At 34.1% G+C, this 17,415-nt stretch overlaps 1 pseudogene; it reads right to left on the bottom strand.

The window, feature by feature from the left end:
- Positions 1-15,262, bottom strand: part of LOC149543775 (uncharacterized) — a 158,232-nt pseudogene extending 142,970 nt beyond the window's left edge.
- Between the last annotated feature and the right edge of the window lie 2,153 nt (positions 15,263-17,415).

Genomic DNA, 17,415 nt, shown 5'->3' with positions numbered 1-17,415 from the left:
GGTCACATCTAAAGGGATTGTCCTAAAAGAAAGAAAATTCAAGCTACCATATCAGAATCTCATGAAGTGGAAAATCCTCTATTCTATGTATCCTTGTCAAGTGAATTAAATGCAAGTAATAATATTTGGATAATAAATAGTGGAGCTTCAAGACACATAACTAGATTCAAAAATTAGTTTGAAACATTCAAAGAGTATTGCACTAGAGAAGTCAATTGGAGATTACTCTACTCATCCAGTAAAAGGAATTGGGACTTGCTTCATACAACTAAAATTGGAAGAGACTCTTTTACTAAAAGATGTACTATTTGTACCATGGGTAAAGAAACCTAATTTTCATTTTTGCCCTAGTAGACCAAGGATATCGTGTCTCTTTCAATGAGGACAAAGTGTTACTATGGACTAAAAACTCCAATATTAAGAATGACATCAGCATAGGATTAAGAGATGGAAAGATGTACAAATTAAACATTAAAGCAAAATATCAAGTAGTAAATCATGCAGTCCATAATTCAAATGAACTTTGGCATAGAAGATTAGGACACCCTGGCTTTAGTGCTCTTCCTACTATAGGGAAAATCTCTACAGGTATACCTAATCTCAAAATTGATCACATTGTCATTTGTAAAGGGTGTGCTCTAGGAGAAAATAAGAAAGGATACTTTTCTTTAAGTAAAAACAAGTTGAAATTTGCACTAGAACTTGTACACATTGATTTGCATGGACCCATGTCAACACCTTCACTTAGGGGGTTATTGTACTATGTAACCTTCATTGATGATTACTCTAGAAAGCTTGGATATACTTCCTAAAAGTTAAGGAATCTAATGAAGTCTTACAAAAATTCAAAGAACTTAAAGCCCTAGTGGAAAACCACACTGGAAAGAAAATAAAAACATTAAGATCAGATAAAGGAGGTGAATACACATGTGACATCTTTAAAGAATTTTATATTTCTACAGGGATTAAGAGGGAGACTACAGTACCTTATTATCCTCAAAAAAATGGGGTTGCAGTTAAAGAAGAAATAGAACTATTATAGAACTAGCAAAAGCCATGATTCATGATCAATATATCCCTATGTCTTTTTGGGTCAGAGTAGAAAGTATAATAGTTTACATTCAAAATAGAAGCCTACTTGTAACATTAGAAAATATAACTCCTGAAGAAGCTTTCACAAGAATCAAACCAGAGCTTAGTCATCTAAAACATTTTGGTTGTCTAGTGTACATTCACATTCCTAAAGAGAAATGGTCTAAACTTGAACCTTCTAGAAAGAAAGGAATATTTGTTGGCTACAGTGAAACAACTAAGACATATATAGTATATATTCTAGGATAAAAGTTTATTGAAATCAGTAGCGATGTTAAATATGATGAAGAAATCACTTTGAAAACATCCTTAAACAAAGAAGATGAGGAAGTTGAGAATAATAGGGAGTTTATTATAGAGGATAATTACAATACTAAGAATTAGAGGGAGAACACTATAGATAATTCAACTAGAAATCTGATGGAGAGTCTTTCCAAAGACAGAGACACACCTGTATTTAATGCTGAGAATGATGAAGTTTTAAATCATAGGAAAAAACCACTACAGGCAAGGAAAATGATTGAAGAAAACAATGTGGAACTAGATGAGGTCTCTAAAGAAAATAAGAAAACAAGAAATAAAAAATTCTATGCTTCTTTATTGATAGAACTTAGAAAAACATAACCAACCAATGTAGAGGAAGCCTTAAAATGTCAAGCATGGAAAGATGCAATGCTAGAGGAATATCAATCTATGCTAAAGAGTGATGTCTGGGATATTATTCCTAGACCTAAAGATAAATCAATCATATCCTCAAAATGGTTGTTTAAAATCAAGCACGCACTTGAAGGAAGCCTTGAACAATACAAAACAAGATTTTTTACAAGGGGTTTTTCTCAAAAGGCTGGAATGGATTATGAAGAAACTTTTGCTCCAGTTGGACGTTATACTTCAATAATAACAATAATTGCCATTGTTGCATCAAAAGGATGGAAAATACATCAAATGGATGTAAAGACAACCTTCTTGAACAACATCATTAAAGAAAATGTATATATAGAAAAACCAGAAGGATTCACTACACATGATCAAAAATATTACATATGTAAACTAAAGAAAGCTCTCTATGGGTTGAAGTGAGCTCCCAAGGCTTTGAATGAGAGACTAGACAAAGTTATCTTCTCAAATTTGGTTGCTCTAAGAATGAAGCTTATTTGAATATACACTTCAAAATATCTAATAATGACATGTTAATACTCATTCTTTATGTTAATGACTTGTTGATGACAGGTGTAGATCATCTTAAAGAAAAATGTAAATAGGATCTCATAGCTTAATTTGACATGAAGGATCTAGGTCTTCTACATTATTTTTTGGGCCTAGGAGTATTATAGAAGGGAAATCATATCTTCCTAAATCAAGAGAAGTACACTACAGAAATATTGACCAGATCTAGAATGATGGATTGTAAGCCACTATTTACTCCAATGGAAATTAATCTTCATAAACTTCAAAGTGAAGTAACAAACTCAGAATCAATAGATCCTACTCACTATCGACAAATTTTTGGCTCTCTTATGTACTTAGTAAACACTCGACTAGATATCTACTATGCTAGTAATGTGTTAAGTCACTTCATATGAGAACCCAAGAAGATTCATCTAATGGTAGGTAAGCATATTCTAAGGTATCTTCAAGGAAAAATTATACTGGGGCTAAAGTATGAGAAAACTGAGCTACAAATTCTAGCGTATACTAATTCAAACTAGGTAGGTGATTCTACTAATCACAAGAGTACAAATGGATGTTGTTTTATTCTTGGTTCGGCTATAATATCTTGGATCAGCAGAAAATAGTTAGCAGTTTCTCAGAGCAAGCTATGGAAGCAAAGTATATGACAACCTCCATAAGAGCACATGAAGCAATATGGCTAAGAAAACTCTTATATGGAATATTTGGAAAACCACCAGACTCTACTATAATTGACTGTGATAATCAAAGTTGCATTAAACTATTAGTTAACCCATTTTTCATAACAGGTCCAAGAACATAGAGATTCCTTATCATTATATAAGAAATATGGTGGACATAAATGTTATTAAGTTGATATACATCAACACTAAAGAGAAAAAGGCTGACATCTTCACTAAACCTCTTGGTAGGTTGAAATTTGAATACTTAAGGGACAAACTTGGTATGATCAAAATGTAATTCAATATTTTGTAAATTTATTTTTGAATATTTAATAAAATCAATATAGAAATATTGTGGATATGTTGTGGCAAGAAAGGTGATGATCTTTCATGTGGTTAAGGTCACTATTGTAAGGTGACGATCTTAACAATAGTCTGACTTGTTGTTATGTGTCTTCTAATGAATGAAACACATAATGACAGATGTATCATGGTTGATTACATTGGGGTTAAAACCCATGAATGTAATGAATATCTTGATATGGTGATTATCACTACATTCAAATCTAGAATAGATATGAATCATGATAATGGTTGATTCAAGTGCATTACTAGGAAGAGATCTAATGATTTAATTATTCTTTTTTTTAAAGTAAATACATATTTCAAGAAGCTAGTTTTGAAAAATTATTAGATATGTTTTTATGTATTTTATATTATTGAATCCTTAACGCAAAAATAATTTTTATGATTTCAAAAAGTATAAATCTAATATGTGTGTGTGTGTGTGTGTGTGTGTGTGTGTGTGTGTATTACAAAAATCAAAACTTACAATTAAAAGCAAAAATACTAACATATATTATAAAAAAATAATCATTTTATATTTTTTCTAAAAGTACATCAATATTTAAATATTCAAAAAAAATATTGTTTAATAGAAAAATATTTATAGTTAAAAATAATTTTTTTACTTATGAGACATTTTCTTTGTATGTTTTTTACATATATCATATTCTTGTATAAAGCTCATCAACAACTATCGGATAGTGCTTCAGGAAATTCACTCCTTGAAGACCCAAATGATTAAATGAATACAATAGTGTTAATATTCTTTTACCAATATTTTAATTTTTTCTAATCTTTGAAATCTTGTGGTTAAAAGAAACAAATGATTCTTATTAACTATTTTAGTATAATAGATTATAATAGTCAATAGGACAATATAACATATTAGAAAATTCAAACAAACAATTTTGATTATATTATAATTATTTTTAAACTAAAACCATATTTTAATTAGTTTTTAAACTATAACATCAAGTACATAATGTCACTATCTGGCACTTGTTTGTGTTAAAGCATTAAAACATCCATTTAAGTTGGAAAAAATAGTTTACTCCAATGTTTGTGGCTTTCCAAATAGATATATCAAAACTAGTTTACTCGACACTTGAACATTCTGATGCTCAACATAAATTGTTTCTTCATGTTGTCCCTCAGTCTTCACTAGCTCGACATGAACTAGATCACTTCTTCTATATAACACTCGGCTTCCACTAAACTCTAACTAACTCATCATCCATTGTTATCTTTGATTTTCTCAACAATCATGTGAGTACTCGATGACCATTAGCATGCTTAATAGTAACTACTGCTTGACACTTGACTTACAATATTTACAAGTCTTCATTCTTTTTCTCAACCTATATAGGATGACTCGGTCGTATTGATACCCAAATAATCCTGCCTTGTGAATGACTAAGTGTTTGACACTAATATACAACATGACTTAGTAATTAATAATCTCCTCTTTTGACGTTTGTGGCAAAAGTACTTTGTCATGATCAAAATCTATTCGATACAAAAATGGAACCCCTTAGAATATAATCCATACCTTACGTGGTATCCAATGTACATATATTGACTCTGCCACGTGGTATATACAATAAAAACTATCATGGCTAAAGCATGATCCCAACTCATCTTTATAAACTCCAAAATTAGAATCTTTATTTCTAGTGTAGTAGTTAGATCCACCAAACTATTAGCAATAGAGAGATTTGGATCTCTTTGTACTACCTCCTTCGTTGATGTAAGCTCTCTCTTCATAATCTACAAGTGAGGTATCAACATTGTTTGAATAAAGATGAACTTAGCCCTTATTCTTCCATCATTAGTCATCAACTCAACCAACCTAGCTTGGGCCATTATTATAATATCGTGTAGGTATAAGTAATCTAGATTATGAAAAGATGAACATAGAAATCAACACATGTTCACAAAATGTTTTAAAAAATATTAGAAGTTGACGATAATTTCTAGGAAAATAATTTTATTGGTAAACACATCTCTAAGGAGAATATGTTAAATATCATGTGGTAACAAACAACCATCCTGGGTCTATATCCAAGTCAAATAAGGATAATAAATTTACTCTTAGTGAGAGAATAAATCTAAGGGACCAAAATATGTATTACAGATGATAAAAAAAAATAGATAGCCTCTCTTGTCATATTTTCAACCATGTGTAAAGTACTTTGTAGTACGAAAACAAGCTTTGCATATTTAATATCCATGTGAAAACATAATCAAGCATCAAATATATTCTAGAATTATTTAAAATATTTTTGAAACCTCTATAGGTTTAAATCAAGATAAATACTTAGTTTAATGGTCTACCATCTAGCACATATCCATTTACAACTATAATACAATGTATTGTTTCTTCCTCTTTATATAGGTAAATATCTAAGTCAAAGACAAAAAAATGGTCAGATGAGACTAAGTTGGCCCTACTCACTATTCAAAATACTTACAACTTAGTTTCTAACTTTCTAGTTCATAAATTTAAAACATAAATCTCTTATTCATTAGTTGTATTCAAAATAGAAAACTTATAGTAGAATAATGTTTTTTCCAATGCCACAACCAACTATTTCTTCTTCAAATGTACTTTCTTCTATCACCTAACCAATGGTACCAAAACAATTAGATAATACACAAATTATTGGATGTTTTATACTTTTTAGAAAATTCAAAAGAAATAAATAAATAATCATACCTTGAAAGAAAACCCTTTAAGCTTATTCATTGCCCTATATTCCTTCAACCTATTCAATGTTGCATCATCAATGGGTTTATCATGTGCTTCACCATCTTCTCTAACCCATTCATGATCTACATTGACACAAATGATTTTAGTAAAATTAAAATATAAAAAAAATATCACAAATTCTAAATGCACAAAATGAACTTATAAAACTCAAATTATAAGCACAAGGGTATAATAATTTATGTATCTCAAATAGCATCTACTGCTCTTGCAAGTAAAATGATATCAGGTAATGATAAATTATCATCAAATGAAAAGCCCTACTTAGGTGACATAAAAATTGTCTCATAAGCTTTAAACATTGTACTTGCTAGCCTTGGGATAATTTAAAATAAATAACACAATTCCTACTTAAAATTTGTTGAGTTGTAAGACATTCTTATGTCTCCTAATTCAACATCTTCTTGACCACATCTTTTGCACCAATTGATATGGATGGCCATGGTGCACTTTCAAAGTCAATATGTCCTTGCTAGATGTTAAATTTTATGATGAAATTTATCTTAAGCAATTTTCAATCCTTTATATTTGATTTATATAATTTATAAATTCTCTCAAATATATTCTAATCAATAATTTAATCAATATCTATAGCTATATATAGTTATAACTACATGTATGATTCTAGTTGATAAATCACCAAACCATGGGGCCAAATACTTATAATGCAGATTGATGAACTTTTACCCCAATATTTATCTTACTCTCTCATTGATGAAGATTGTATATAGTTAAATGGAGTTTGGAAGAGTGAGATATATACCCCATAACATCTAGGGGTGCAACCCTTTGAGAAACTCCTTTACCATTGAGTGCGTTAATGTTCGAGATAATATAAACCAATTTTTACTCTAAAGCCTACTTATAAGGATAATATCACCATATAGAAAAATTATGGGACATATTTACAATGTTCACCATGATTGAACAAGGAAATCACATTACAAATGTATGGGCACTATTTACGCAACACATATTTACACTTTGGTTAAAAACCTATTGCTAACAAGCAATATTATGTTAGCAATTATGTTATTAAATTGTAAGTATTTGTAAATTACTAACACATATTAATACAATTAGCTAACATAATTTCTAACATACTATTATTTATTAGCAATATATTTTTGACCAAGGTGCAAATATGTATCAGGATCTATAAAACTTTAACTCTTCAAATAAGTATCAAATATGATAGCTTCACCATAAACCCTTACCTCAACACCATCATAAACTAAATGAATATTTACTACAATGCATAATCAGATCTAGCATCTAATATCATGAATAACTCATAAACATGTAAAGTAACTCATAGCACATAAACACAAATATTTGGTTACACAAAATCCTTCCAATGTGAAGGTAAAACTATGGTGGGGATGACACCCACAAATCTTCACTATTGTAGCAATAAATTTTTCATGTTAGGGCTACAATTTTGATCACTTCTAATTATCTACCCTATGAGGGGTCTTCCCTATTAAGAACTTACAAGACTTATTTAGTCTACTCTAATTAAAGGATTTGATCTTACAACTAAGTAAGTACTATGTTAAGTGATTTACAAAACTTTATTAGGACCAATCTATTAAGATATTTAAACCCTGATTACACCTATTAAAATGTATCAATACCTAATCCTTTAGTTCAAATTAATATGTTGATAGCAAATCTCCTTTGTTCATCCATTGATCACCTCTCTAAGTTGATATATCTCTACATTTTCACTTCATTGCTATGCTCGATACCTATACTCTTTCTAATCCACCTTCAACCTTGCATGCATCCAATCCTTTACACTTCACATGCTTGCAACAACCTTCTTTTGAATTAGGTCATAAAACCTCCTTAAATTGATAATTTGGTGACACTTCTAGATCCAAATCAATGCACTAGAATCAATCCTTTGCCACTTAGACCTTTCAATTTATTGATTGGTGGAATCCCTTTCCTAGGGATTAATGATCCTCACCAAAAAGCATAATCACTTCCTTTAGCAACTCCTCGATCTCCAAACCATGCTTTCATATTGATAAAAATGGTTAACACATGCAAATAGAGAGAGAGAGAGTAGGAGGTGTATTTAGAGATGTTTGTCTGAATGAGTAATTGAGAGAGAGTATGAGGTATATCTATAGATGTGTGTGTGTGTGTGTTTGAGAGAGAGAGAGAGAGAGACAGAGAGAGAGAGAGAGAGAGAGAGAGAGAGAGAGAGAGAGAGAGAGAGAGAGAGATGGGGTTGTATCTAGAGAGTAAGGAGGGAGAGAAAGAGAGATTAGGGGGTGTATATAGAGATTAAAGATATATATATATATATATATATATAGAGAGAGAGAGAGAGAGAGGTGATTGAAGGAAAACTCTAGAGATAGTGGGAAGTGATGTGGCAAGGAGTGAGTACACTATAAAAATAAATATAATAATATATGTCACAATAGCACTAATCATGAGCATTTAGTAGGACTAACTCACATAAAAAATTAACCTTACAGTTACCATAACACTAACTTAAAGTGTAATAATAACACAAATTTCAATTGTGATAGGAGTAGTAAACCCCAAAATAACCTTAACTATAATAATAACACAACCCTTGACTCTAACTCTAATCTTAAGCCTAACTCTATCTCTAATTGTAACCCTAACCCTAATTCTTATCCTAACCCTAACCCCAACCCTAACTCTAACTCTAACTCTAACTCTACCTCTAACTTTAATTCTAACCCTAACTCTAACTCTACCACTAATTCTAACTCTAATTCTACTCCTAACCCTAACCCTAACCCTAACCCTAACTCTAACCCTAATTATAATCCTTTCTAATCCTAACCCTAATCCTATAATCCTAAATCTAACTCTAACCCTAACTCTAACTCTAACTCTAGCACTAGCTCTAATTCTAACTCGACCCCTAATTCTAACTCTAATCCAAACCCTAACTCTAGCTCTAACTCAAACTCAAACTCTAGTTGTGATGTAATATCCCTTGGTCTTATAGGGCTAAAATGTGCTTGAGAGACACAAGGAATATTGCAACCTTCCAACTTTCTGGTCTAATGTTATCAGTCTGATATGTACTTAAAAAAGTAGCTATAGGTGGCTTCTAATGCTTGAGAATCAACATATCAAAATGTAAATTATCCTCTAGATATCACTGTAAAGACCCTTGCTAATAAGATCAGCAAAACACTTATACTGGACTATGGAATTTTGTCGAATACTTGACATGTAACCTGAACTGAGCAATTTAAAGTACTGGATATGTACTCAGGAATTCTATCAAACACTTGGCAAGCAATTTGATCTCTGCTATTGTAGATAAAATACTGAGCAATCAAACTTAGTTTAAATATGGATGTGAAATATATATACATTCATTGCAGATTAGTTACGTTTACAATAAGAAACTTGTAACAAAATAGCTTCTACAGATATAAATGACTAAAACTATTAACCCTTTAGGCAACTTGACATTATTTAAAAGTCTTCAAGCAAATACATTCAAAATCGAAGGAACCTAGATTGCCATAAATTACATAGATGTTTGTTGGTGTTGGTGATGAATTTCAAATCATTGTAGTGCCCAATGATGGTGTATGTACCCTGCTATTGAACCTGTTGCTGATCTGTTATATTGTTGGTAGCCACCAAGAACAAGTCCATCTTCTTATCTCCAACTATGATTCTGATTTAATCTACTAGGATTGGAGAATAACACCAAGAACTCTAATGCAGGTTAGAACAGAGGCTTTTCATGGGAAAGAGTGAAACTCAAGCATCTCACTATAGCGTTTTTACTATTCATGAGTTACTATAGCGTGACACTATTCTCGCAGGTATTGTTCACGCTAGTACTATAGCGTTGTCACTATTCACCATTCACTTTGCATATTAGTTTTTGATTTGCAGGCACCAAATAAACCCCCAGACTGTATATTGCAATAGCATGGAGATTGATAGCTGAGAGGGATTTCATCCTCAAAGCCCTAGGAAGATTATCTCCAAACTAAACAAGTAATTTCTTCAATCAACCAAAGCATGCGTCAATGGAAGCTCTTCCACCTCTTTTATTTTGTTCTCACAAAACCCATGCCTTCGTCTTGTCAATGTGGGATAAAACATAACTTCCTTATGTAACTTATGTCTCCAATGTATTATAATATAAAGGGGACTCATTTATTTAAATATTTCCCACCAACTATAGTCTAAGCACTAACAAAGTTAAATATTTGAATTTAACTTTATAAAATGACTTTATTAATGCAAAACAAATCATATCAATAATAAATGAATCTTTTTGTCAATTTTAAACATTTTCCATCAATATGTTTCTACCATAGGATGTCCAATCATATCCAGAATGACTTACTATAAATAGTAAGTATGCCCAAAACTACCTCAAAACCCCTTAGAGACACTTGCAACTGAAACTGTCTAGGTCAAATGGTCTCTAAGTCCCTTTGATGTCCTGGTTAGCCTATGGGACCATGGGGAAATAAGCTAATGACACATCATGCTATGAATGCTAGAAAGGGGACATTACAGTCCACCCTTCCCAAAATTGCTTGTCCTCAAGCAATTTCAGCTCTAGATGCTGCAATATCTGCTCATTTTCCCAAGTAGCATCCTCAACAGGTAGGTTCCTCAACTTCACTAGATACTCCCTGATAGTCCTCCTGCAAAGCACCCTCTCCCTAGTGTCAAATATAGCTTTAGGAACCAAGATAAGCTTCCCCTCATCATCAAGAGGTGGCAATACTACTGAAGGCACCACATTGTGCCCCAATGCCTTCTTAAGGCATGACACATGGAACACATTATGTACTTTACTATCTGCAGGCAGCTCCAACTCATAAGCTACCTTGCCCACTTTCCTGATTACTTTGAATTGTCCATAGTAGCATAGTTTCAATTTCTCTGCTCCACTCCTTTTAAGAGAGGACTGTCTATACAACTGTAACATGAGGTACACCATGTCTCCCACCTCAAATGACCTCTCAACCCTGTGTTGATCAGCATATTGCTTCTGCTAATTATGTGCCTTTTACAAATTTTCCTTCAAGGATCGCATAATGTCTTGACACTCCTGCAAAGTATCCTTGGCCTTAGGCACCCTACTATCCCCAAATAACAAATCCAAGAAATTAGGAGCATCATACCCATACAGTTCCATGAAAGGGGAAATTTGAATAGACATATGGAAAGAGGTATTATAGCAGTACTCCCCTAGATGTAGCCACTTCACCCAAGCCCTCTGCTACCTTGCAATGTAGTTTCAAAGATATCCCTCAACCCACTTGTTCACTATCTCTGTCTGCCCATTGGTTTGGGGTTGGTAACTAGTACTTGGAATGAGCTCCGTTCCACATAACCTGAACAACTCTTGCCAAAAGTGGCTTATAAATCTGTTCTCTCTGTCACTAACTATACTCCATTGTATCCCATGTAGTCTAAATACCTCTTGAAAAAATAGTTATGCTGTTTGTGTTGCTAAATACATAGTCAAAATTGCAAAGAAATGTGCAAATTTTGTCAATCTGTCTACCACAACAAAAATAAAATCCCAACCCTATGCCTTGGGGAGGCCTATGATAAAATCCATAGAAATGCTATCCCACTTCTTCTCTGGTATGGGTAGGGGCTATAGTAAACCACCCGGAAAGGAATGTTCATGTTTGTTCTGCTGACACACTAGGCACTCCCTAACAAACTGAAGCACCTCTGATTTAAGTCCTTTCCAAGTGAAGTGCTCTCTCACCTGCCAATATATTTTAAAGAATCTGGGATGTCCTACCATTGGTGAATCATGTAATGCCCTCAAAATCTTCTGCTTCATAGCAGACCCGAGTACTAAATAAATCCTTTCCTTATAGATAATCAGATCATTTACAATGGTGTATCGGCTATCCTGAATAGCCCCCTCAATAACACCAGATGCCCAACTATCCTTAGCATATTTTGCTAAGATCATCTCTCTCCAATCATCCATGACTATCCTAATAGCAAGCAAATGAAGCCTCCTAGATAAAGCATCTGTGACAATATTTTTCTTCCCTTTGACATAGACTATGTCGAAATCATAGGCCTATAATTTACTCACCCATTTCTATTGCCTATCATTAAGGTCCTTCTATCCAAGGAAATGTTTCAAGCTATTATGGTTTGTTTTTACTGTGAATCGACTTCCTACTAAGTACTACCTAAACTTAGCTAGCGCATGCATGATTACTAGCATTTCTTTGTCATAGATGCTGTAGGTTCTCTCAACACCTCTTTATTTTTTTCTCTCATATGCGATGGGATGTTTGTCTTACATGAGAACAACTCCTATGCCCTCTCCTGAGGCATCACACTGTAGCTCAAAAGGCCTGGTGAAATCTGGAATGGCTAAAATAGGACATATACTCATCAGCTCTTTGAACTTATCAAAATAATCCTGAGCCCTCTTTGACCACTTGAAACTGCCTTTGGATGTCAAGTCTATAAGTGGTGCTGCTATTTGTGAAAATCCCTTCACAAATCTATGATAGAACCCACAAAGCCCAAGAAATCCCTTGAGTTGTGAAGTGGTCCTTGGAGATGGCCAATCCAAAATAGCCCTGATCTTGTTTGGGTCAACCCAAACACTTCCTGGACTAATAATATGCCCTAGATAGAGCAACTCTGTCATCCCAAACTTGCATTTACTCATCTTGGCATATAATGACTCCCTTTCCAAAATATTGAGCACCGTATCAATATGCTTCAAATGTTCCTCCCAAGTATGGTTGTATATCAGTATATCATCAAAAAATATCAACACAAACTTCCTCAACTGATCTCTGAACACTCTATTCATACAGGACTAGAAAGTTGTGGGGGCATTAGTCAACCCAAAGGGCATGAATAAGAACTCAAAATGTCCATAGTGGCATCTAAAAGTTGTCTTCTCCACATCCACCTCTCTAACCCATATTCGGTGGTAGTCAAATCTCAAATCAATCTTAGAGAAGTAGCATGCACCATATAATTCATCAATAAGCTCATCGATGCATGGGATAGGGTATCAGTTCTTGATTGTCTTCTTTTTTAGCTCCCTATAATCAATGCACATCCTCATTGTACCATCCATATTCTTCACCAATACTACTAAAGAAGCGAAAGGACTCTTGCTTGGCCATATGTGCCCCATGTCAATCAACTCCTTGATTGCCTTTTCTATTTCATCCTTATATCTCTTTGGATGGCGGTAGGGTGTGATGATGACTGGCTTAGCCCCTTCCTCTAACTCAATAACATGCTCAATTCTCCTATCTGGGGGTCTCCCTAGAGGTATCTCACGAAACACCTTAGTATGTTTGGTTATTATTTTTTGTGCATCAGGTGGATACTCTTGTTTATGCTGCTCTGTCACCTTAGGCATTACTCTGAACGCTACTGTCCACTGCACCTAGTCGTGTATGAAGAAACTCTGCATGCACTTGAGTGACACCACTCAAAGTCTCCCATCTGAAAAACCTCTTAGCACTATCTTCTTACCATTTCCCTCAAACCTCATTTCTATTTTTTGGAGGTTAAATGTAAACTCTTCTAGAGACTTCATCCAATTCATCCCAAGTACCATATCCTGATCACCAATGTTGACCACAAAGAAATCTCCCACCATGTCATAATCTCCCAAAAGAAGCTACAAGTTGGAGATTTTCTTGGTACAGTCAATTTTGAAGCCCTCGGCAACCATCACCTTCAATCCCCTATGCTCTTCTATATGTAGCCCTTTGCATGACACAAAATTCTCGTCAATGAAGTTATGTGTTGCCCCTGTATCAATGATTGCCACAAATCTTTGTCCATCCAAAGTTCCCCTAACTCTGAAAGTGATGGCCTCTTGTATACTAGACAACTGAGCTATTGTTTTATCATTGTGTGCTTCCTCATGTGAAGAATTATCATCTCCATCTGATTTTGATGACTGCTCTGAATCTCCATCCACTGACTCTTTGGCTGAAAAATACTCCATTTGCTTAGCTTTTGCTTTCAATGGACACTTATGTGACAAAAACCAAGGCTCCCTGCAATGAAAACAAAGTTTCTTCTTCCTAAGATCATTAAGTGTCTCATTGTCCAACCTCTTACTTTCCTCCTTAGGTGCTTGAGCCTCTCTATGAAAAGGTTTCCTATCCTTATCTTTCCTTGAAGGGAAACTCTTTGCCTGGAATTTATTTTGAGAAGCTTAAGAGGAATCCATGTCACAAGCTTTCTTAATGGCTTCCTGCAAAGTGGGAGGGTTGAGAGCTTTAATCCACCCTCTCAACAGATCAACTAACCCATCCATAAATAGAACTAGTATCCTCCATTCATATACATCTATTACTAACACTGCAAGTTTCTAAAACTCTGAAATGTATGTTTCCAATGATCCCAACTATTTAAGTTGAGCTAACTCCTTGAAATGGAGTTTTGGATCCTTCCTATTAAAATGTTCAATCAGTCTCTCCGTAAACTCCACATATGAGGTAATGTGTGCATGACCCATAGTGACCATACCATGATGCCACCACTCATGTGCTAACCCATCTAGATGAATTGATGCATACTTAGTAGATTCTTCCTCAGGCATAGGGTTCAATTGAAAGTATGTTTCAAGCTTTTGAACCCAAGCTCTTGCTGTAGACTTCCCCAAGCCATCATAATATGGTAATTGAAGTTTCCCTACTTTCTTCCATAGCTCATAGCTCTGGTTCCTATCATTTCCATGTGGCATATGTTTCATCCACACATCCATCTACTCCCTAAAGGTAATTGTAGCAGTAAAATCTAGACCTTTGGCTTCCCAATCTCTCCTCAATTGGTCATGTATATCAGTGATCTAGGGCTCTGGTACAAGCTGCTCTGGAGCTCTAGGAGGAAATGTGGGAATCATGGACCTCGATCTCACTATCCTAGCTTGTTGGGGTGCATGACCAAAATTGTTCCCAACTTGTTCACCTCCATTATGTGTCCCATCCTGATTATTCTCATTCTAATTGTTACCATTCTGATTATTTCCTCCACCCATGTTAGTGTTCAACCCCATTTTATGAGCCATTATCTACATCATAAGCTCCAATCTTTGATTTTGTTTCTATGCCCTCTATTCTGCTAATCACTGTCCCTGTGTCAAGGTCTCTAATAACTGTAAGAATCTTTCCTCTCCAAGATCCCCAGCATTCCTATCTCCCATATTGCCAATAACCTGTTCACCTATATCAATATGATCCTCTAGATTTCCTTGTTCCTCTTGTCTTGTGTTTAGATGAGCCCTGATTCTTCTTAAATTATAGTGATGAGTTAAAGGTTGAACACTCCAATCTATCATATCACCACCTGTTCATTGTGTTTGTACCCACTAGGATGGTAGGATAAACAAGCTCTGATACCACTATAATATCCCTTGGTCTTATAGGGCTAAAATGTGCTTGAGAGACACAAGGAATATTACAACCTTCCAACTTGTTGGTCTAATGTTATCGGTTTGATATGTACTTAAAAAAGTAGCTATAGGTGGCTTCTAATGCTTGAGAATCAACATATCAAAATGTAAATTATCCTCTAGATATCACTGTAAAGACCCTTTCTAATAAGATCAGCAAAACACTAATATTGCACTATGGAATTTTTTCAAACACTTGACATGTAACCTGAACTAAGCAATTTAAAGTACTGGATATGTACTTAGGAATTTTGTCAAACACTTGGCAAGCAATCTGATCTATACTATTGTAGATAAAATATTGAGCAATCAACTTAGTTCAAATATAGATGTGAAATATATATACATTCATGGCAGATTAGTTACACTTACAATAAGAAACTTGTAACAAAATAGCTTCTACAGATATAAATGACTAAAACTATTAACCCTTTAGGCAACTTGACATTATTTAAAAGTCTTCAAGCAAATACATTCAAAATCAAAGGAAACTGGATTGCCATAAATCGCATAGATGTTTTCTAGTGTTGGTGACGAATTTCAAATCATTGTAGTACCCAATGATGGCATCTATACCCTACTATTGAACCTGTTTTTGATCTGTTATATTGTTGGTAGCCACCAAGAACAAGTCCATCTTCTTATCTCCAACTGTGATTCTGATTTAATCTGCTAGGATTGGAGAATAACACCCCGAACTCTAATGCAGGTTAGAACAAAGACTTTTCATGGGAAAGAGTGAAACTCAAGCATCTCACTATATCAATTTTACTATTCACGAGTTACTGTAGCATGGCACTATTCCTGTGGGTACTGTTCACGCAAGTACTATAGCATTGTCACTATTCACCATTCACTTTGCATATTAGTTTTTGATTTGCAAGCACCAAATAAACCCCCAGACTGTATATTGCAATAGCATGGAGATTGATAGCTAGGAGGGATTTTGTCCTCAAAGCCCCAAGAAGATTATCTCCAAACTAAACAAGTAATTTCTTCAATCAACCAAAGCATGCCTCAATGGAAGCTCTTCCACCTCTTTTATTTTGTTCTCACAAAACCCATGCCTTCATCTTGTCAATGTGGGATAAAACATAACTCACTTATGTAACTTATGTCTCCAATGTATTATAAAATAAAGGGGACTCTTTTATTTAAATATTTCCCACCAACTATAGTCTAAGCATTAACAAAGTTAAATATTTGAATTTAGCTTTATAAAATGACTTTATTAATGCAAAAAAAATCATATCAATAATAAATGAATATTTTTTTTGATTTTAAGCATTTACCATTGATATGTTGTTGCCATAGGATGTCCAATCATATCCAGAGTGACTTACTATAAATAGTAAGTATGCCCAAAACTACCTCAAAACCCTGAGACACTTGCAACTGAAACTGTCTAGGTCAAATGGCCTCTAAGTCCCTTTGATGTCTTGGTTAGCCTATGGGACCATGGGGAAATAAGCTAACGACACATCATGCTATGAATGCTAGAAAGGGGACATTACATGTGACTCTAACTCTAATTTTAATCCTAACCCTAATGCTAACCCAAACTTTAACTATAGGCCTAAGACTACCCTAACTCTAACCCTAACCCTTATTCTAACCCTAACTCTAACTCAAAGCCTAACTCAAACCCTAATTCTAACCATAATTCTAACCCTAACCCTAACTCTAACTCATCCTAACCCTAACCCTTATCCTAACTCTATCTCTAATTATAACCCCAACCCTAACCCTAACTAGGCTAACCATGACCCTAACTCTAACTCTAACCCTAAACCTAACCCTAACTCTAACTCTAAATCTAATCCTAACCCTAACCCTAACCCTAATGCTAACCTTAACTCTAACTCTAATTCTAACTCTAACTCTAACTCTAACTCTAACTCTAA

Source organism: Cupressus sempervirens, chromosome 8, assembly GCF_028749045.1.
Source record: "Cupressus sempervirens isolate cs-2001-9-10 chromosome 8, ASM2874904v1, whole genome shotgun sequence".
Classification (NCBI taxonomy): Eukaryota; Viridiplantae; Streptophyta; class Pinopsida; order Cupressales; family Cupressaceae; genus Cupressus; species Cupressus sempervirens.
The sequence above is the reverse complement of the archived record's forward strand: the minus strand, read 5'-3'. Positions and strand labels throughout refer to the sequence as shown.